Genomic DNA, 23,298 nt, shown 5'->3' on the forward strand with positions numbered 1-23,298 from the left:
AGTGTCATTTGTTGAATGAGTATTGTAGTAGATTCCCAGTTTCCCAGGTAGACTGGCTAAGCCAGTTTTTACAGCCTGACCCTCTGCAGTTGTCAGTATATTGTAGTTTGACAATTCAAGTAAGCTTTACACGTGAAGAAAAAAAAATTAAACATATAGGGATTAAATATAAACCCTTAGAGGAGTAGCATTACACAGCAAATTATCAAAAAGAAATTCAAAGAAATAGAAACCATTCAAATACATCCTACAGTTGAAGAGCACAATGATTGAACTGAAGATTTTAGTAGATTCAATAGCAGACTCAACCAAGCAGAAGAAAGAATTAGAAGACAGGTCATTTGATATGTAATCAGCAGAGTAAAAGTAAAGGAGAATGATGGGGCACCTGGGTGGCTCTCTCTGCTCCTCCCCTGCTCGTGCTCTGTCTCTCTTTCAAGAATAAATAAACATTAAAAAAAAAAAAAGTAAAGGAGAATGAAAAAGAGTGAAGAAAGCCTATGGAATGACAAGGTACTATTGAACTATGAATTATTGAAGTCCCAGAGTAAGAGAGGGAGAAAGGAGAAGTCTAATTTTTAAAGAAATAATAGCTAAGAACTTCCCAAATCTAGGGAGAGATTTGGCCATCTAAGTTCATGAAACTAATAATAGATCACCCCAAAATTTCAAACCAAAATCATATTCTCCAAGACATTATAATAAAACTGTCTAAAGTCAAACATGAAAGTTTAGAAGCATCAAGAGAAAAAAAAAATTCCCATATAAGGGAACCCCCATAAGGCTATCATCAGATTTCTCAGCAGAAACTTTGCAGGTCAGGAGAACATGTAAAGATATATCCAAAGTGCTGAAAGGAAAAAACTGCCAATCAAGAAAACTTTACCCCACAAAATTGTTTTTCAGGGTTGAAAGAGAGGTAAAGACTTTCCCAAACAGACAAAAGTTGAGAGAGTTTATCACCACTAGACCTGACTTACAAGAAATGCTGAGAGGAATTCTTCAAGCTGAAATGAAAAGATGCTACTTAGTAACGTAAAATTATATGAAATTATAGAACATACTGGTAAAGGTAAGTATACAGTCAAAATTCAGAGTATTCTTACAATGTAATGTGTGTGAATCACTTAACTAGTATAAAGGCTTAAAGGCCAAAATTATTAAAAACTATAGCTGCAACAATTTATATGGATATATAAAAAGTAAATTACAACATCGAAAATAAAGTATGGGAGGGGGCATAAAAGAATAAAATTTTCGTATGTGATTGAAGTTGTTAGTTTAATATAGACTGTTAATGCCCATAAAATGTTTTGTGTAAGCCTCATGGCAACCACAAAGTAAAACCTGCAGTAGATTCACAGAAGATAAAGAGAAGGGAATCAAAGCATGCCACTATAGAAAATCAGTTCACAAAGAAAGACAGCAAAAGAGGAAGAAAGGAATGAAGGGGCTACACAAAACAGCCAGAAAATAATAAGATGACATTAGTAAGTTCTTTTTTTTTTTTATTTAACTTTATTTTTTATTTTTTAAAATTTACATCCAAATTAGTATATAGTGAAGTAATAATTTCAGTAGATTCCTTAATGCCCCTTACCCATTTAGCCCATCCACCCTCCCACAACCCCTCCAGCAACCCTCAGTTTGTTCTCCATATTTATGAGTCTCTTTTGTTTTGTCCCCCTCCCTGTTTTTATATGATTTTTGCTTCCCTTCCCTTATGTTCATCTGTTTTGTCTCTTAAAGTCCTCATATGAGTGAAGTCATATGATTTTTGTCTTTTCTCTGACTAATTTCACTTAGCATAATACCCTCCTGTTCCATCCACGTAGTTGCAAATGGCAAGAGTTCATTCTTTTTGATTGCTGAGTAATACTCCAGCATGTGTGTGTGTGTGTGTGTATATATATATATATATATATAGATAGATAGATAGATACTAACCCTTTATCTGATATGTCATTGGCAAATATCTTCTCCCATTCTGTCGGTTGCCTTTTAGTTTTGCTGATTGTTTCCTTCGCTGTGCAGAAGCTTTTTATTTTGATGAGGTCCCAGTAGTTCATTTTTGCTTTTGTTTCCCTTGCCTCTGGAGAAGTGTTGAGTAAGAAGTTGCTGCAGCCAAGATCAAAGAGGTTTTTGCTTGCTTTCTCCTCGAGGATTTTGATGGCTTCCTGTCTTACATTGAGGTCTTTCATCCATTTTGAGTTTATTTTTGTGTATGGTGTAAGAAAGTGCTCCAGGCTTCATTCTTCTGCATGTTGCTGTCCAGTTTTCCCAGCATCACTTGCTGAAGAGACTGTCTTTATTCCATTGGATATTCTTTCCTGCTTTGTCAAAGATTAGTTGCCCATACATTTATGGGTCCATTTCTGAGTTCTCTATTCTATTCCATTGATCTGAGTGTCTGTTCTTGTGCCAGTACCATACTGTCTTGATGATTACGGCTTTGTAGTATAGCTTGAAGTCTGGGATTGTGATGCCTCCTGCTTTGGTTTTCTTTTTCAAGATTGGTTTGGTATTCGGGGTCTTTTCTGGTTCCATACAAATTTTAGGATTATTTGTTCTAGCCCTGTGAAGAATGCTGGTGTTACTTTGATAAGGATCGCGTTGAATACATAGATTGCTTTGGGTAGTATCGACATTTTAACAATATTTGTTCTTCCTATCCAGGAGTATGGAATCTTTTTCCATTTCTTTGTGTCTTCTTCAATTTCTTTCATCAGCCTTTCTATAGTTTTCACTGTATAGATTTTTCACCTCTTTGGTTAGATTTATTCCTAGGTATTTTATGGTTTTTGGTGCAACTATAGACATTAGTAAGTTCTTAACTGTCAATAATTACTTTAAATACAAATGGATTAAATTTACTTGTCAAAAGGCATAGAGTGGCTGACTGGATTAAAAAACAAGACCCAACTATATGATGCCTATGAAAGACTCACTTTGGCTTCAAGGACACATGTAGGCTCAAATTGAAGGGATGGAAAAAGATTATCTATGCACATGGAAACCAAAGAGAGCAGGAGTAGCTATACTTAATAGCAAACAAAGTAGATTTTAAGTCAAAAACTATATCAAGAGACAGAGTCCTAAAATGAAAAAGGAGTTGATTTATTAAGAGTATGTAATAATTATAAATATATATGCACCCAACAATGGAGTATCTAAAAATTTTAAGAAAATAACATATAATTAAGGGAGAAATAGACAGCAATACAATAATAGTAGGGGATTTTGATACCCCACTTTCAACAGTGGATGGATCATCTTGACAGAAACTAAGTAAACACTAAACATGAAATATACCTTATACATAGAATAGAACATTCCACTCAGCAGCAGCAGAATACACATTTTCCCCAAGTGTACATGGAACACTCTTTAGGATAGAGCATATCTTAAGTCACAAAATAAGCCTTAGCAAACGTAAGAAGATTGATTTCATATCAAATACCTTTTCCAACCATAGGGTTTTGAAACTAGAAACAACAGGAGGACAACTGGAAAATTCACAGTTCTGTGGAAATTAAATAACACCTACCTGAATAGTCAATGGGTTAAAGAACATAAAAGGGAAATCAAAATAGAGTTGACCCTTGAACAGTGTGGGAGTCAAAAATCCACATGTAACTTTTTTCCCTCTTTTCTTTCTTTCTTTCTTTCTTTCTTTCTTTCTTTCTTTCTTTCTTTCTTTTTTTCTTTTCTTTTCTTTTCTTTTCTTTTCTTTTCTTTTCTTTTTTCTTTTTTCTTGAGCCAGCACAAATAGAAAGAATCTTTACGCAGGCTCCATGCCCATGTGGAGCTAGAAATCAAGAGTTGAATGCTTAACTGACTGAGCTACTCAGGTGTACCACATGGATAACTTTTGACTTCCTAAAAACATTACTAATAGTCTGCTGTTGACCGGAAGGAAGCCTTACTAATAACATAATCAGTTGATTGAAACATATTTTGTATGTTTTGTGTATTATATATTATATCCTTATAATAAAGTAAGCTAGAGAGAAAATGTTATTAAAATCATAGGGAAAATTTATAGTACTGTATTTATCAAAAAACAAAAATAAAAACCCATGTGTAAGTGGACCTGTGCAGTTCAAATCTGTGTTCAAGAGTAAACTATCGCTTAAACAAAAATGGGAACACGAGGTACCAAAACACATGGGATGTAGCAAAAGCAGTTTTAAGTGGGAAGTTTTTAGCAATAAATACCTAGATTAAGAACAAAGAAAGACAAACAATTAACTACACTTCAAGGAATTAGAAAAAGAACATACTAAGGCTAAAGTTGGCAGAAGGAAGAAAACAAAAATGAGAGCAGAGGTAAATGAAACAGAGACTAAGACAATATAAAAGATGAATGAAACTAATAGCTGGTTTTTTTAAAAGATAAAATTGATAGAACTTTAGCTAGACTAAGAAAAAGGAAGACTCTAAATCAGAAATGAAAGAGGAAATGTTATTTTTCTTGCCTAATAATTGCTCTAGCTAGGACTTTCAGCAGTGTGTTGAGTAGAAGTGATGAGAGTGGGCATCCTTGCCTTGTTCCTAAACTTAGAAGAAAAGCTTTCAGTTTTCCATTGTTGATTATGATTGATGTTAGTTGTGGACATTTCATACAAGGTTTTTATTGTGTTGAGGTAGTTCTCTTCCTAGCTTATTGAGTGTTTTTATTGGGAAATGGTGTTGAATTTTGTTGGATGCTTTTTCTGCATCAGTTGAGATGATCATGTGTTTTTCCCCCTCATTCTCTTAATGTGGTATATTACATTGATAGATTTTCATATTTTGAACCATCCTTGCATTCTAGGTATACATACCACATAATCCTTTTTAATGTGCTGTTGAATTTGGTTTCTTAGTATTGTGTTGAGGATTTTTGCATCACTGTTCATCAGGGATATTGCTCTGTAGTTTTCTTGTTGTGTCTTTTTCTGGTTTTGGTATCTGGGTACTGGTACCTCATAGAATGAGTTTGGAAATGTTCCCTCCTCTTTAATTCTTTGGAACACTTTGAGAAAGATTGGTGTTAATTTTTTAAATGTTTTAGAGAATTTCCTGTGAAGCCATCTGGTCCTGGGTTTTTCTTCCTTTGGGACCTGCTTTCATTTCTTGATTAATAACCTTATTTTTTTTATTAAAAAATTTTTAAAAAATGTTTACTTATCTTTGAGAGAGAGGGAGAGAGAGAGCTTGAGCAGGGGAAAGGTAGAGAGAGAGAGGGAGACACAGAATCCACAGCAGGCTCCAGGCTCTGAGCTGTCAGTCCAGAGACTGATGCAGGACTCAGTGAGATCATGACCTGAGCCAAAATCGGATGCTTAACTGACTGAGCCACTCAGGTGCACCTTGATTAATTAACTTTAATTTATGTCTCTTGAATTCCTGCTGAAAAAGATGAGGATTTAGCTTATACTGTCTGTAATCTCTTTTCTCTCTGTATTCCAAAGCTTAAAACTTAATTATATTTCATTCTTATATTAATATTTTTGCAATTTTAAAATATTTGAATTTCTTAGATAATTGCATTTTATTTATTTTTAATTTTTTTTTTTTTTTTTTTTTTTGAGAGAGAGAGAACGGGGGAGGGGCAGAAAGAGAGAGAAAAACAGGATCTGAAGCGGGCTTTGAGCTGTCAACACAGAGCCCGACACGGGGTCCAAACCCATGAACCATGAGATCATGGCCTAAGCTGAAGTTGGACACTTGACTGACTGAGCCTGGGGGGGGGGGGGGGGGGGCCCAAATGTTGTATTTTAAATCCCTGTTATGTAAGATAACACTAGGACTTTTGGGGTGCCTGGCTGGCTCATTTGGTAGGGCATGTGACTCTTAATTTTGGGGTTGTAAGTTTGAGCCCATGTTGAGTGTAGAGATTGCTTAAAATTAAAAAAAAAAAAAAAAAAAACACCAGGACTTTTATCCTTTTCTCCATCTTGTGTCTTCTGCTCCTTCATTTCCATTCCTATTTTTCTTAATATTTGAGTAGGTGTATGATGAACAATCTCATTCTGTTCTGTAACAAGAATTAACATATTTAGGCTTGTCAGTAGGTTGATTTTAAAAGCTAAACACAATCAACTGCAGTTAATCATTGAGCTAGGGTTATTTTTTGTTCTCAGTGGGTCCAAGGTCATGATTCTAATGGAACTCAAAAAATAAAATATTTGATATCAGGGGCGCCTGGATGGCTCAGTTAGTTAAGCGTCTGACTTGGGCTCAGGTTATGATCTCATGGTTCAGGAGTTCAAGCCCCGCATTGGGCTCTGTGCTGACAGCTCGGGTCCTGAAGCCTGCTTTGGATTCTGTATCTCCCTCTCCCTGCCCTTCCCCCACTCATACTCTGTCTCTCTGTCCATCTCTTAAAAATAAAGAAACGTTAAAAAAAATTTTTTTTTAGTTAAAAAAAATTTGATATCAAGGTTAGGTTGCTGATCTTAGAATTAGTAAGTTTTTCAAAATCATACTACTAGTTTGCTTTATATTCTGACTTTATATTCTTACTAGTTTGCTTTATATTGTTCATCTTCCACCATTATGGTCTTTAATTGCCTTTTTCCTTGATGGAGAAAAAGATACCTTTACATTTCCTCAGATGTTTCATACTTGAATCATAATATATATTATTTGTTAGGTAGAATCTCTAGTTTTCCTGGAGACACCCCTTTTAGAGCCCTCCTCCTTCCTGCTTCAGTCTTGATAGGTTTGGAAGCCTGTATGTCTTACCATTCAGAGATGTTCCTGCATTTCTGGGTTAGATTTACTCTTTCTTAGATTCCACATATGTCTCTTTTATGGCATTCTCTGTCTTTTGGCTGGAATGTGTCCTAAATTAACTTCAATACACAAGGTGCTTATGATTAATCCCAGTGTACAAGGTTCCAAATTCTTGCTGTCTGAAAATGGCTTTGGCCTGCTCATTATTGCTTGATAGTTTGGCAGCGTGTAGAAATTTAGATTCAGATTAATTTCCATCAGAACTTAAGGGTTTTGCTCTGTTTTGTTTGGGTCAAGATGCTAAGTCTGATGTTACTCTGTGACTTACACTCCTTCCTCCTCTGCTTGGAAGCTTTAGTATCTTATCTTTCTAGTTTGGACTCTTCTAGTTATTTGTCTTGGTATGAGTTATTTTTTGTTCTTCTTTCTGGACTCTCGAGTTGGTAGGCCCTTTGTGGTTGAAATGCATGTGTCTTCCTTTCCGTATGGAAAATGTTCTTTTATTATGATTTGGTAATATTTCTTGGTTTTTCTGTGTTCTCCCATTTTGAAATGCCCACCAGCAGAATGCTGGCTTTTTGGATTGATTTTATGTCATTTATCTCTTCTCATGTTTTCTCTCTTTTTTTTTTATTATGTATTCTGATAGATGCCTTCAACTATATGTTTCTGCCTTTCTGTGAATGTCTGTAAGTACATTGTTAATATTACAGTAGCTTATTTTCTGCTTGTATCATTTCAAAAAGCAACATGGTATAGTAGTTCCAGGCTTATGCAATAGAACCAGAATGCCAGACTGTGTGGGTTTAGATCCCAGCTCCACCACTTAATAATCTTAGGTCGCTTGATGTGATAAAGGAGTTTGTATTTGTATAGCATTTATAACAGTTCTTGGTGTAGAAATCTGTATTACTGTTTGCTAAATATATAGCATCCTGGTTTTGTTTCATGCAATGCAGTTTCTTCAGGAGTGTCTCGATATTTTGTTTTGTTTTTGAGTTTTCTTCTGTACCCTAAATAATCTGGTTCTTCCAGGGTTAATTGGTGTACTTATTTAGTTGTTTTTCTAGCTCCTATTTTCCATTGTATGTTTGTAGTTCTGCTCTAATTCCTTAAGCAGAATCTTTCTCAAGTAACTCATGATTTTGTTTCAATGGAAGATTTTAAACTATAGAGCAATAGAATAATGAACTTCCATCTGTCACCCAGCTTTAATAACTGAGTCTTTTTTCATCTATACTCTTACTCATCCTTTCCTAATATTGTTTTGAAGCCTATGCCACATGTCATTGATCTGTAAGTATTTCTGAGTATATTTCTAAAACTGAAGGCTTTAAGTCCTTTTAAATTTTAGAAAAATTGATGGACCCCCACTTCCCCTGCTGTTATCTTTTTCCCCCCTCCATGTTGAAGGAACTGGATCAGTTGTTCTATAGAATATTTCCCATTCTGGATTTGTCTCATTGCTTTTTCCTGATGTCATTTTACTTATTCCCTTCCAGTATTAATGTAAACTAGAAGTTTGATCTAACTTTTTGTTTTCTTTCATTATTGTCCCCTTAAAGAGCCTTTTTAGAAATTTTTTTACTTCATTGTCTGTCTACTTCCTGAGACCCAGGGGACAGATCATAGTGTTGTGCTTTGGAGGATAAGAAACTGTTTTAACTTACTGTTTAAGATCTTTTTACCTCTTGGGTGTGATATTGTTCCAGTTAAGAATATATGATCTAAAGGTTTGATCCTATTTTGATTCTTTTTCAACAAGAATATTTGACACATAAGTACTGGGTATTACATGTTACATCAGGAGGTACATAATATCTGGTTTTCTCACTTTTGGAGATGCTAAGCTTGATTAGTGCATACAGATGGTGACATTGTCATATATTGTGAAATTCACTATTACTTTTTCTCCTAATGGTTTTAACATCTATTGATGATTATTGCCCATCTATGTAATTCATTTCTTTTGTTCTTATTAGCTGAAATTCTTGGAAGGACTAACTCTCATCAACTAGGTCTCTTTGCCTTCCTTGAGATACAGTTTGATAGGATAGGCAAGAAGAGTGCATTATTAATTTTTTTATTTACCAATTTTTGATTAGCCCTTAGTGTACATACTGTTAATATCCCTTGGCTTTAGTATTATCCTTTTTTTTTTTTTTTTTTTTTTTTTTTTTTTTTTTTTTTAGCATTTCTAGCTATTTGTAAGGACTAGTATTTCCAGAGTGTTATTCTTTCTTTGAGGTCTTCCAAAGAACAAAGGCAAAATTTACTGTTTTTAAATTGAATAAAACTTACTCTATCTTGTATTCATTTACATTTAAATATTTTATTTCCTCATGACTCATTAGTTATTTCCATCTTCCCTAAAAAGAGGATATGAAAATAGAAGAATGATGGAATCACATGGGATGATAGGATGGGGGGGGGGGGAATTGTCACTGTTGTGCCAGTTTTTCAGTTTTTAATTTTTTTACATTACCCAAGTTATTGCATCATATTTCAACAAGTTATAAAGGAACCTTGGAGACACACCATGTTTGTAGGTTCCCTTTTAGTTTTCACTGAATGCAGTTGAGAATTCAGAAATTTTCATTTCTGTCCAAAGTGGTGAAGAGAGGAAAAATGACAGTGGAAGATATCTCACGTCTCTTTGACAAATCAACAGATGAATGCAAAGAGAAAAATAGCGCTCCAGGTCCAAACCAGCATTGTCCAATAGAAATATAATGTGAACCACAAGTGTCAGCCACATATATAATTTAAAATTTGCCTTTAAAAAGTTAGCAAAGAAAATAATGTGTTATGAGGAAAACAAATATTTGGAATTCTGTTTAAAAATTAATACTTTTGGGACAACTTTGCTGGATTCTTCTGTCACTTTTTTGATCAGATAACTTCTCTCTCTTCCTCTTCTCTGCATTCACTCCAAATATGCCAAGTTTTCCCATGGATCTATATAGCTTGGTATTGGACTAGCTTGTGTTTGCTTTGTCTCCTTATATGCTTTATTTTCCTTTTACTTCTTCATTTCCTGGCATTGAACCCTGCCTTCCCAAAGTATCAGGTTGTACCTTTGTCTAAGGCTGTCTTTTTGAGCTGAAACAATGGCTTTCAAACTTCTCTGACTATAGCCTATAATAAACATATTTTATTTTATGACCCAGCATGTGTGTGTGTGTGTCTGTGTGTATGTATGTGTATATATGTGTATGTATACACATACATAATCAGAAACAGATCTGAAACAAAAATTTCAAGAAATACCCTTACAATAACTAGCTGTCTTATACTATAATTTTTTTTTCTGTATCCTGTTTTATTTTTAAAATGTTTATAACCCACTATATTGCTGGACCAAAGGGTAAGACATTTATGGTTTTGTTAAGATATTGATACATTGTTCTCTGTAAGTTTGTGCCAATTTATACTCCCACCAGCAACACATGAGAATAATGTGAAAGCTGGTATTATAAGTACTTTCAAAATTCTGCTCCAAGAATATGTGACTCTACAGTGTCTTCAAACTTAATGGACACCCATCCCGCTTGGGGATAAAGTATCTTGTGCTTCAACTACTTTTTAGTAGTAGTAGGAGAGGGAGAAAGAAACCTGTGGGTTAGTTGAACATTTGGAATTCCATCTTGATTGATTTATCACATTTTGATGATACCTTTTTGAAATTAAAATAAAATAAAATAAAATAAAATAAAATAAAATAAAATAAAATAAAATAAAATAAAATGGGTTCTGCCTTGTAGGCCTGTATGATTCTGTGACTCAAGGCAAATTTCTTCACTTCTTAATTTCCTCCCGTATCTATCTTGTCTCAGAGAATGATCTTTTCATCTCTTTTCTTACTCTGACCAGCCACATGGGCTTATTTTACTTCGGCACAAATGCCACATTTTCTCTTATATCTGGCCTTTTGAACTTGCTATTCCCTTTGGATGGAACACTTTCTCTTCTTCCTGCCTTGCTTTATTTGGCCGATCCTACTCATGTTTGCATTTAATGCCCCACTTTTAGGGGACCATTCCTAGTGAATTCCCACCAGACTGGTTTGTATTTCTGCCAGCTTTCTCCTCACAACATCATGATTCTTAAAGGCTTTCATCCCATAAGGCTTTCATCCCATTTGGAGTTGCTCTACATAGTGAGCTCCCTATAGGGATTGATGGCATCTGACATGTTCATTGCTGCATCCTCAATTCCTGGCACATAGGAGGCCCCAATTAATGCTGTATACATGGATGGGAAAAAAATACTAGAGACATTGTTACTTGTTTTCCAGAATTTTAATTTTTTCCTGTAAAGTTGCTGAAACTTAGAAGCTGATTCTATCACAGTTTAACATTTCTTCAGAACATTCTACATTCATCTTAGATGAACCTTTAGAACTGGTGAGTTTCACTAGGTATCTTCAGTCTTCATTTTGAGCTCAGAGGTATGCCATGCTTTTTTTTTTTTTTTTTGCATAACTCATAATTATTGGGTACAGTGAGGTTTGCAGTGTTCTGACAAGATAAGATGGAGTATTATAAAACTATTTAAAGCATGACCTGCTACCTGCCTTGGTACCTTTAGAATTTTAATTTTTTTGAGGAGTAAAAAGTTATTCATTGGTAAGATAATTAATATCCAGATGTAAAGTATTGTCTTTTCACAAACTCTTGAAATTTTTCAAAGTTACTACTCAGGAGTAAGAATTAAAACATCTTCTGAGATAAACAGGGTGACTTACAAATGAATGAAAAGTAAAATAAGTTATTTCCTGTTACATTTTAAGTTGAGCAATAAAGAATTAGTTGGTTGAGGTAAAGAAGGGCCAGTCACCCACTGCAACTCTAGCTTACAAGCAAGCCTATCAGGAGTCAGCAAAATACCAAGTCTAGCCTGCTGCTTATTTTTGTTTATGACCCATGAGCTAAGTAGCATTTACATTTTTAAATGATTGGAGGAAGAAAAATCTCAACAGAATACTATTTTGTGACATGAAAATGATACGAAATTCAAATTTGAGCATCTGTGAATAAAGCTTTATTGGAACACAGCCACTCTTTTTATGTATTGTGTATCGCTCTTGTGGTAGAATTAGGTACAGTAGTTGCATCAGAGACCTTAGGTCCAGAAAGCTAAAAATATTTACTACATGACCCTTAATTTTAATATAGTCACTTTTATCAAACTGTTCTTTTATGGTTAGTGCCTTTTGTGCTTTAAGAAATCTTTGCCTAGCCCAAAGCCAAGAAGGTATTTTTGTATGTTTTCTTCTATAAACTTGATTGTTTTAACTTTTACATTTAAGTTTATACATGGTATGTGATAGGATTCATGGTTCATTTTATTTTCTATATGGAAACCCGTTTTATCAAAAATCATCAAAAAGACTGTCCTTTCCCTTTTGTAATCTACTAGTGTTTGTTGTAATTCAGGTGAGTGTTTATTTGTGGGTCTATTTTTGGACTCCATTGTGTTCCATTGGTCTGTTGTTGCGGAGTGCCATACTCTTCTAATTACTGTAGCTTTAAATCCTCCAATTATGCTTTTCACAATTGCCTTGGTTTTCTTGATCCTTTGAATTTCAATAAAAATTTTATACTCAACCTGTCAGTTTCCTGAATAGATATCCTGCTTAATAATAAGCAAGTTTAAAATAATAGTAAGCAAGTTTAGTGTTATTTGTTATTATTGACTAGCTTAATATTAAATCTACAGATCAACTTGGATGTATATTGGACATCTTTCAATATTAAAGTTTCAATACCTTTACTATGGTAGTACCTCTATATATTTAAGCCTTTTAAAATTTCTCTCAGAATCTAATTTTGTTTTTTTTAATTTAATTTTGTTTATAGAAGTTTTATACATCTCTTAACTTTTTAAGGTATGATAATGATATTGTGGTTATGTTTTTTTAATAGTCCTTGTAATTTATAGATTTGTACTGAAGTGTTTGAAGATGCAGTGACACAGTTTTGAGGATTTGCTTTTATTATTTATTTATTTATTAAAAATTTTTTTTTTAACGTTTATTTATTTTTGAGACAGAGAGAGACAGAGCATGAACAGGGGAGGGTCAGAGAGAGGGAGACACAGAATCTGAAACAGGCTCCAGGCTCTGAGCTGTCAGCACAGAGCTGGACGCGGGGCTCGAACTCACGGACCGCGAGATCACGACCTGAGCGGAAGTCGGACGCTTAACCGACTGAGCCACCCAGGCTCCCCGAGGGTTTGCTTTTAATAATGTAAGGGAGGGTGGGGAGGAACGGAGAAGGGGCAGACTGGATGTAACCAGATTGACTGTGATTTGATAATTGTTAAATGGGTGATATGTTGGTTAATTACATTATTTTTACTTTTGTGTATATTTGACGTTTTTCATAAAAATAGATTTAAAAAGTGTAATGACTACAGTAGATTGAAACACAGATATACGATTCCAGAAGTTCATCATAATATTTAAAAAAAAATTCTTGGGGCGCCTGGGTGGCTTGGTCGGTTAAGCGTCCGACTTCCGCTCAGGTCGTGATCTCACGGTCTGTGAGTTCGAGCCCCGCGTCGCGCTCTCTGCTGACAGCTCAGAGCCTGGAGCCTATTTCAGATTCTGTGTCTCCCTCTCTCTCTGCCCCTCCCCTGTTCATGCTCTGTCTCTCTCTGTCTCAAAAATAAATAAACGTTAAAAAAAAAAAAATTAAAAAAAAAAAAAAATTCTCATAGGCACCAGGTCATTACTCTGAAAATCATTTGTAAATTAAAGAATCAACCATTTAATGTTTTTCTGCACAGATTATATTCCAGGATAAACAAATAGTTCAGAGGAAAAGTTTACTTTATGGAAGAATCCCAGCTGATAAGAAATGCTGAGAAAATAATAGGATTAGAAAATCACTTGGGGCGCCTGGGTGGCGCAGTCGGTTAAGCGTCCGACTTCAGCCAGGTCACGATCTCGCGGTCCGTGAGTTCGAGCCCCGCGTCAGGCTCTGGGCTGATGGCTCGGAGCCTGGAGCCTGTTTCCGATTCTGTGTCTCCCTCTCTCTCTGCCCCTCCCCCGTTCATGCTCTGTCTCTCTCTGTCCCAAAAATAAATAAAAAAAAAAAACGTTGAAAAAAAAAAAAAAATTAAAAAAAAAAAAAAAAAAAGAAAATCACCACAGTGCAATTTCTAATGAAAAAGTGGATCTAGATAATGATCAGTCAATGACTACTAAAGCCAGTAGGTGAAAAGTCTGTTGGGACATAGATATAATACAGTAGGTAGACCAAGATGGAGTAAGCCTAATTCTCTGACTGATTAGACCTCAAAACTCTTAATACAAAAACCAACTGTCCGATGACTGAAAATTAATCTCGGCAAATTGAGAAGGGAAGTCATAATTTGAAGAGTTGCCTGAATAATTGTGAGTTTATCATTTTTCTTGTTCCACGATCCAGCTTTGATGAGATGGTGGGCTCCACTGTGGAGCTGCACAGTGGGTGTAGCAGTTAGCAAAAACTTCAAGAGAAGCCCCTATTTCTAGCCAGAGGATAAGGAAAAGGGGGTCCCCCCCTTTTTTTTCCTTTTTCTCTCTCAAGCCTGCCCTGAGACTGTTTCTACTCAGTAAATTGCACTGCCATGGTGGCACAAACACTTAAAACTCTGAGAGAAAATAATTTCTCTGGCCAGAGGAGTTGGGAAAGAGACTTCTGGAAACGAGCATGCTGGGGAAATCTCAGGGAGAAGAGAGCTGAGAGGAGATTTCCTAATTGTGAGTGTGAACCCATAAACAACCCACCTCACTCATGAGCTATACATGCACAGAACAGACCCAAAGAAAGACAGCAAAGACTTAGAGAACTGAACTGTGATATAAACCTCCGTTCAGATCCAGACTTGCCTCTGAGTGATGCTTGCAGAGGATAAACCCAAGTAACATAGTAAAAATAAAGGCTTTAAAAACTGAACTGACATTCGAACTGCCACCCACAGAAGCAATTTCAGAACTTGCAGTTTAAACTTACATAAATTGAGTTATCCAGAAGAGGTTAATAGAATCTTGAGTTTCATATCCTAGTATCTAAGATACAAGTTATGTCTAAGATATTATCCAAAATTACTTGACATACAAAGAAACTGGACAATCTGATCACTTTTTAAGGGAAAAGACAATAAACATGCCAAACCTGAAATGAGCCAGATGATGGAATTATTGTAACAGTTGCTTTAAAGTCTTTTTCTATCTGTACTCCTTGAGGTAAAAGTGAACACTCTTGAAATGAATGGAAGCATCGTTCTCCTCTGAAAACCAGAAACCATGTAAAGGAATCAAATGGAAATTTCAGAACTGAAAAATACAATATATGAAGTACGAATTTACTGGCTCAATAGCAGACATAAAGATAAATCCATAGAAATCTCATATCCTCTGTCTTCTGTATCAAGGGTGTGTCTCTGTTCTATAATACTTGTCAAGGCCAGGTTGCACCTTATGAAACCTGGTCATAGGCCTTCTGGCTGTGATTCATACATCCTCTCTTATTCTTAATTACTCCTGCTTGTATTCTACAAAGATGTGTCTGCAGTGTGAGCCCCGTCTCCCTTGCTACTCCATAGGTTCAGATAGGGTCTTGGCCTACCATTTTTTAAAACCTTCTCATTTCAGGGGAGGATCCAGCAACTAGTTTAAATCAGTTTAAGCAAGTTTAAAAAACAGTAATAGTCAACTAAGAGACCCATGTATATTTATTTCAAAGCTTTGAAAGTAAATAAGGGATAGAGAGATAAGTAGAAATGGATAGCAAATATGATTCATACTGAAAAATCTTACAATGTAAAAAGAGTAAGTTTATCTTGAAATGTAGGTATAATGATTATTTTAGTGAAGAAGAAATACTGTATGGTAATTTTCTGAATAATTTGTGGTTCAGGATGCATCTAAAGATATTTGAACTAGTTTTCAGATGGTTGGGAACTTGCTTGGCCTACTTGGCTGCACAAAAGCAACCTGGCAGTTTACTCGAGTTTTAATAGGTCAAAACAACTGCCTGTTTTATAAAGTGATTATCCTGCAAAAAGAGGAATACTTGTGGCTTTAAAAATTGGTATCTTTTTAGTGGCATTTTACGTGGCTCTGGTGGCCATATAATATGTCAAAGCATTATCATATTTGTATATATTGGTTTTAAGTTTTTAAATATAATATTACTTAATCAAATTTCCTGGGGCGCCTGGGTGGCTCAGTTGGTTAAGTGTCTGACTTTGGCTCAGCTCATTATCTCACGGTTTGTAAGTTCGAGCCCTGTATGGGGCTCTGTGCTGACAGCTCAGATCCTGGAGCCTGGTTCAGATTTTACGTTTCCCTCTCTCTGCCCCTCCTCTGCTCATGCTTGCTTACTTGCTTTCTCTCTTTCCCTCAAAAGTGAATAAACATTAAAACAAAATTTAAAAAAATCAAATTTCCTAACAGGTTCCTGGAGATTTTTAGCACTAATGAAATTCTATACTTCCTCTAGGTTGATAAAATTTATGCGTTCATTTCCTCTCTCCCTTTCCCCTCCCCCTCCTCCTCCCTCTCTCTCCTGCTTCCTCTCCCTCTATCCTCAGATCCATCTCAGAAATTTTCATACACTTATCTTTTTAAAACAGGCCAATCCACAAAGGCTGGGATTTAATTAATCTTCTTTGGACACCTGTTTGACACTTATAAATTATGCTTTTTTTAATATATGGTATAGCACATTAAATAGTTGTCCAAAAGGGAAAAGTATGCTTTCATATTCATTTGGACATTAACTTTTGCCATTCAGAAAACCAGACATAGAGCCTATTGCTGCTATATAGCAATAAAGTTAGACTTGAAAGCAGTTGAACTCCTGGAGCAGGAATTATCATCCACATTATTTTTCAGTTCCCTTGAGGAAACCTGAAGGGAAAAGATAGCTACTTTAGTAATATAATACAAAAACAAAGAAAAAGTTCCAAACTTCCTGACATGGTTGTGTAGTCTTTTACCTGTTGTTCTTTCATGTCTTATCTTCCCCAAAGATACTTAATTTTGTTTTCACCAAAGAGAGACTTCTTGGGTCATGAAATGTGGTAGGCAGAATAACGGTTCTTCAAAGATGTCCATGTCCTGATTCCCATAACCTGTGACTATGTTAGGTTAATGTGACAAAGAGAAATTACAGTTGGAAAGAGTATCTTGGATTATCTGTGTGGGCCCAATGTTATCAATCACAAGGGTATTTATAAGGGTGGGAAAGGGAGGCAAAAGAAATGGCAGCAGGAGAAGAACATGGCCTGCTGCTGGCTTTGAAGATTGAGGTGGGGAGCCTTGAGCCAAGGAATATGAGCAGCCTTGAGAAGGTTGAAAAGGCAAGGAAACAGATTTTTTGCTAAAGTTTCCAGAAAGGAACACAGTCCTACTGACACTTCGAGTTTAGCCTAGTGAGACCTGTATTAGGCTCAGATCTCTAGAACTGGGGGAGAATACATTTATGTTTTTTCATTCCATTAAGTTTGTGGTAATGTGTTCTAGAAGCCATAGGAAACTAACACATAGCACATCTATTTAGTTTTTCACTAACAGCATGAATTTTACATATTGATTAATTGAATCCTGATGTGAATGACAATGTGATTTCCTATGAATGTGAATTCTAGTTTATTAAGTCATTCATGTTGATAATATGTTGGACATTGATGAATGGACTTTTGTGTACCTGGGAGTCTTTGTTTGCTACCTCATAGGAATGGCAAGAAGTTCATTGTGGCTAGAGAACAGGGAGTGTGTGTACAGTGAGGGTGGAATGGGAGATGAGGCCAGAGAAATAGAATGAAGCTGAAAAGGAAAAGTGACATTCAGAAGCCTTGGTTTCTCCTTCACATGTCCTTTAATATTTGTATTGTTTGTGCCTGTAGAAGTAAATGCTGTTAAGTTGGAATTATAAAAAGTTTTATCAGCATGACTTGGGCTATATAGAGTTGTGAGCAATCATTGCATTTCGCCACAGAATGGCTCATGGAGTGGCTTATTCATATTATAAATGCATGAAGGATTTAATGGCAAAAAGGAAGGCATGGTGTTTAGACAAAACATGAAAAAGAATTAAGCATTTCTGTCTCTCAGATATTCCCTGACCATCTCAGATAAACTTGCTCAGATAAACACATTTAAAAGATGTGTTTTTTGTGGTTTTGAATCAGGCGGGTCACATGCTGTCTCAGTTTGTGTGAGCTATATAGAAGGATCAGGTGTTTGGAATTGAGAATATGGAGAGGCATGTGATTGTTTCCAATGGTGAGTTCTAGAATAATTCCAGGGAATGAGTGGGAGGTAGGGTGGTGCACAGGATTGTTGGAAGAGAGGAAGTAAAGGCCAAGATGTTGGGCGGATCGTTGTTACAGATATTAAAATGCAAAAACAATGACAGAAGAGGTATTGGAGAGAGTAATAACCCCAAGGGAATGAGAGGGCTTGCTCTGGGAGTTTTTGAATGGTTACAACATGGAGAGGGTAGTTTCTGACATTGTCTGGAGGCATGAGATCTGAAGCTGGGGATTTCAGGGAGGGGGGAGAAAGGGGAGTAATTCAGGAATGACAGTGAGGAACAAGGAGGTCCACCTCACCACCAAGACCTAGTCATCTGTGACATGGGAGAGGAAAACAGCTGTCATTCGAAAGGACTGGAGTTAGAGCAGAGCTCCGAGAGGAGAGTGGGGCTTCAGTTGGTACAAGGAAGGTGAAGAGGTGCAACAGCGGTGTGGAGGCAATAGGAGATTTTGCTCATGATATCATGAGTTCCAGAGAACAGTTAAAGGAGTTTGGAAATTGGGAAAGGAAGGACAAAGGGATCAATGAGGGGATATAAAGAGTAAATGAGGACAAGAATCCAGGTAATGGGGGGAGGGATGTGATGTGGAGGGTTTGGGCCTTTCCTGGTGACTGATATAAAAGGAAAGTAGGACATAGTGAGATTAATCTTGATTGTTTCCTAGGCAGGTTATTGTAAATATTGAGGGAGAGAGGGTTTGAGAAAGGCAAACTTACCAAGAGCAGCCAGAGATTTTTGGACTTGTATTAAATTTCTGTTGCTGTCGTACAAATTACCACTTAAAGTCTTAAAACAATAAAAATCTATTATCTTACAGTCCTGCAGCCCAGTGGTTCCATAATAGGTTTCACTGGACTAATAAAATCAAGGTGTCAGCAGGGGTGCATTCCATTCTGGAAAATTCCTTTCTCTCCTTTTAGGGGAGAATCTGTTTCCTTGTGTTTTCAAGCTTCTTGATACCTCACATTCCTTGTCTTATGGCCCTTTTTCTCCACCTTCAAAACCAGCAACATTGCATCTTTCTGGTCCTTCTCCTGTCTCATAATTTCTCTCTGACCATAGCCGGAAAGGTCCTCTGCTTTTTAAAATTTTTTTTTTCAATTTTATTTCCAGTATAGTTAACATACAATGTTATATTAGTTTTTGGTATATAATATAGTGACTCAACACTTCCATACATCACCCAGTGCTCTTCACAAGTGCCCTCCTTAATCCCTGTCACCTATTTAACCCATCCCCCCACCAACCTCCCCTCTGGTAACCATCAGTTCTCTATAATTAAGTCTGTTTCTTGGTCTCTCTCCCTCCCTCCCTCCCACTCTCTCCCTTTGCTCATTTATTTTGTTTCTTAAATACCACATATGAGTGAAATCATGTGGTATTTGTCTTTCTCTGACTGACTTATTTTGCTTAGCATTTTATTTTCTAGCTCTATCCATGTTGCTGCAGGTGGCAAGATTTTATTCTTTTTTATGGCTGAATAATATTCCAGTGTGTATGTATGTGTGTGTGTGGGTATGTATGTGTGTATACATATATATAACATCTTGTTTTTAATTTTTTTATTTTAAAGAGAGAGAGCAGGGGAGAGGGTCAGAGGGAGAGCGAGAGAATCCCGAGCAGGGCTCGATCCTACGTCCCTGGGGTCACTACCTGAGCCAAAATCAAGAATCAGATGCTCAACCGACTGAGCCACCCAGGTGCCCTATATCTTTATCCATTCATCTATCAATGGACACTTGTGCTGCTTCCATAATTTGGCTATTGTAAATAATGCTGCAGTAAGCATGGGGTGCATGTGTCTGAAAGGTCCTCTGCTTTTAAAGACTCACATGATTGCACTATACCCACAGATAATTCAGGATAATCTCTCCATCAAGATCTTTAACCTTAATCACATCTGCAAAGTCCCTTTTTGCCATGGAAGGTAACATATTTACAGGCTCAAGGGATTAGGGCATGCTCCTTTTAGTGGCCAAAGGGCCCCCTCTTTCTTTCTGCTGATCCTAGTAAAGAGGCTTGGTGCAGAGTTGATGTAGTTTCAGGGTAATGGTATCTCCTTCAGTGTGTAGTTCACTCTGAGACTCAGGCTTTGGCTCTGTACCTTCAGATCATCTGTGGGACTTAGTGGAGGCTAGGGACAGGCCCTGGCCTCAGACTCATCTCTGAAAAAGGAATATGGTGCTTGTATATTCTGTGGATGAGACCAGTCCATCACATGAATAGGGAGCTCAGACATTATTTGAAGAAATACATTAGTTGAATCATTGGAATAGTCTTGTGTCCTACTAAGAAAGTTGTGCTAACTTTTCCTTTTTATTTAATGAGGCTTCAAAAAAATGTCACATTTAGACATTTGAAAGATGAGAGCTCTGGTATCATTTGTTGTTTGTGTTGAGCCAGAATCTTGTCTGTTCATGAAAGTTTGGTTTGGGGTGTGTTTCTGGTTCTTACTGTCAATTTTCAGTTTAAATTGGTCTTGGAAACTGCTTTATATAGAGTCAAGGATATTTTTCATCTTGCTAATATTTTACATCCATTGTAGAGGTAGGCTGATGTTCCCATTTAGTATTGAATAAGTTGAGAACTGTTTAATTTCATCTTTACTCCTACATTAAATAATTTAAAAAGTATTTAAATATTTGCAAGTTAAAATTGTTCTTTTGGGAATAATTATCTCTTTAACTATAATACAAACATTGAGTACTCTGCAGAAACAAGTTAGAATTTTTCATAAATGGTGATAAACATAGTTAAGGATTGATGCTTGGGTTTTTATATACCAGTCAATTAAATTTCAGTGCTACTTTTAATTAATGTTAATAGACCCATCAGTCCCAGAATATTTGTGATATCAGATTTAACGCACCTAAATTCCAAATTAGGTCAGTGGGTCAATAGGTTATTAGGTTAGAAAAAGATATATTGTAGTTTCCGTTTTTAAACCCAGGTTCCTAAGTTAATCGTTTTATTTAATTATTTTTATTAAAATTTTTAAAAAATGTTTGTTTATTTTTGAGAGTGCAAAGCGGGGAGAGGGGCATAGAGACAGGGAGGCACAGAATCTGAAGCAGGCTCCAGGCTCTCAGCTGTCAGCACAGAGCCCAATGCATGGCACGGACTCACGAACTGTGAGATCATGACCTGAGCCGAAGTTGGACGCTTAACTGACTGAGCCACCCAGGCACCCCAATCATTTTATTTTTTTTAAGTTTATTTATTTATCTTGAGAGAGAGCGAGCATGAGCAGGGTAGGGGCAGAGAGGGGGGAGAGAGAATCCCAAGCAGGCTCCGAGCTGTTAGCACAGAGCCCAGTGTGGGGCTAGAACTCATGAACCGTGAGATCGTGACCTGAGCCGAAATCAAGGGTCAGATGCTTAGCCGACTGAGCCACTTGGGCACCCCAAGTATACAGATATATTATAAAGAAGTAGCAGTGGGAACTGAATATCTAAACACTTCTTTCAAGATGGATGTCACTTAGACATCTTAGAAAGTTGCAAGCTCATTCTGTGCTCTAAGAGTGAGACTGGAATTTGTATTTAAGGAACTCTCTTTGGTTCTGGAAAGTGCTGCTTTGGCATGCCCTCCTAGTTAAGAAGATACAAAGCAATACATTGCGATATAATCATAATGATAGATAAGCAATGTACAACAGACTATATATGTTCAACAGGAGTTCTGAGAAGGGAGAGGATTGGAATAGTTAAAATGTCAATACTACCCAAAGCAATCTACACATTTAATGCAATCCCAATCAAAATTGCACTGGCATTCTTCTCAAAGCTAGAAGAAACGATCCTAAAATTTGTGTGGAACCACAAAAGACCCCGAATAGCCAAAGTAATGTTGAAAGAGAAAACCAGAGCTGGAGGCATCACAATCCCAGACTTTAGCCTCTACTACAAAACTGTAATCATCAAGACAGTATGGTCATTGGCACACAAACAGACACATAGACCAATGGAATAGAATAGAGAACCCAGAATTGGACCCACAAATGTATGGCCAACTAATCTTTGACAAAGCAGGAAAGAACATCCAGTGGGAAAAAGACAGTCTCTTTAGCAAATGGTGCTGGGAGAATTGGACAACAACATGCAGAAGAATGAAACTAGACCACTTTCTTACCGAATACACAAAAATAAACTCAAAATGGATGAAAGACCTCAATGTGAGACAGGAAACCATCAAAACCTTAGAGGAGAAAGCAGGCCACGACCTCTTTGACCTCAGCCGCAGCAATTTCTTGCTCAACAAGTCTCCAGAGGCAAGGGAATTAAAAGCAAAAATGAACTATTGAGACCTCATCAAGATAAAAAGCTTCTGCACTGCAAAGGAAACGATCAACAAAACTAAAAGGCAACCGACGGAATGGGGAAAGATGTTTGCAAATGATGTATCGGATAAAGGGTTAGTATCCAAAATCTATGAAAGAACTGACCAAACTCAACACCTGAAAAACAAATAATCATCCAGTGAAGAAATGGGCAGAAGACATGAATAGACATGTTTCTAAAGAAGACATCCTGATGGCAAATAGACACATGAAAACATGCTCAACATCACTCATCATCAGGGAAATACAAATCAAAGCCACAATGAGGTACCCCCTCACACCTGTCAGAATGGCTAACGTTAATAAGGCAACAACAGATGTTGGCAGAAGATATGGTTTATATGTACAGTGGAATACTACTTGGCAATGAAAAAGAATGAAATCATGCCATTTGTAGCAATGTGGATGGAACTTGAGAAACTTAACAGAATACCATGGGGGAAGGGAAGGGGAAAAATAATTACAAACAGGGAGGGAGACAAACTATAAAGAGACTCTTAAATACAGAGAACAGACTGAGGGTTGATGGGAGGGCAGGGGAGAGAGGAAAAATGGGTGATGGGCGTTGAGGAGGACACTTGTTGGAATGAGTATTGGGTGTTGTATGTAAGCTGTGAATCATAGGAATCTACCCCCAAAACCAAGAGCACACTGTATACACTGTACATTAGCCAGTTGACAATAAATTATATTTTTAAAAAAGGGGAGGTTTTCAAGTTCACTCTTAAAGTAGTGTTCAGTGTCTGTTTCATACCTTCTTTACCAAATGTATCAAACTCTGTTATTAAATGGACATTTTAGAGTCATTGTCTTGTCTGCACAGCAATATAGACATTTTTAACTTCTCAAACACTCTTTTCCTTTAATTTTAGTGACAGCTAATTCTTCTTGGCTTTCTTGTGTCTCTTTGATCCTTTTCCA

General features: G+C 36.5%; 1 protein-coding gene across 6 annotated transcripts in view; it reads left to right on the plus strand.

The window, feature by feature from the left end:
• The window catches only part of CLOCK (clock circadian regulator), a 119,457-nt gene that overhangs the window by 13,585 nt on the left and 82,574 nt on the right, over window positions 1-23,298 (plus strand). The window contains exon 3 of one of the 6 annotated variants that reach the window (XM_042936347.1): window positions 907-1,072. The exons of 3 other annotated variants lie outside the window; for them this stretch is intronic. The gene's annotated coding sequence lies outside the window, so the exon portion shown is untranslated. Of the gene's footprint in view, window positions 1-448; window positions 1,073-17,862; window positions 18,143-23,298 lie in introns of those variants that run through there. 2 more of the 6 variants (XM_042936349.1, XM_042936348.1) reach the window with 2 other exon arrangements.

Source organism: Panthera leo, chromosome B1, assembly GCF_018350215.1.
Source record: "Panthera leo isolate Ple1 chromosome B1, P.leo_Ple1_pat1.1, whole genome shotgun sequence".
Classification (NCBI taxonomy): Eukaryota; Metazoa; Chordata; class Mammalia; order Carnivora; family Felidae; genus Panthera; species Panthera leo.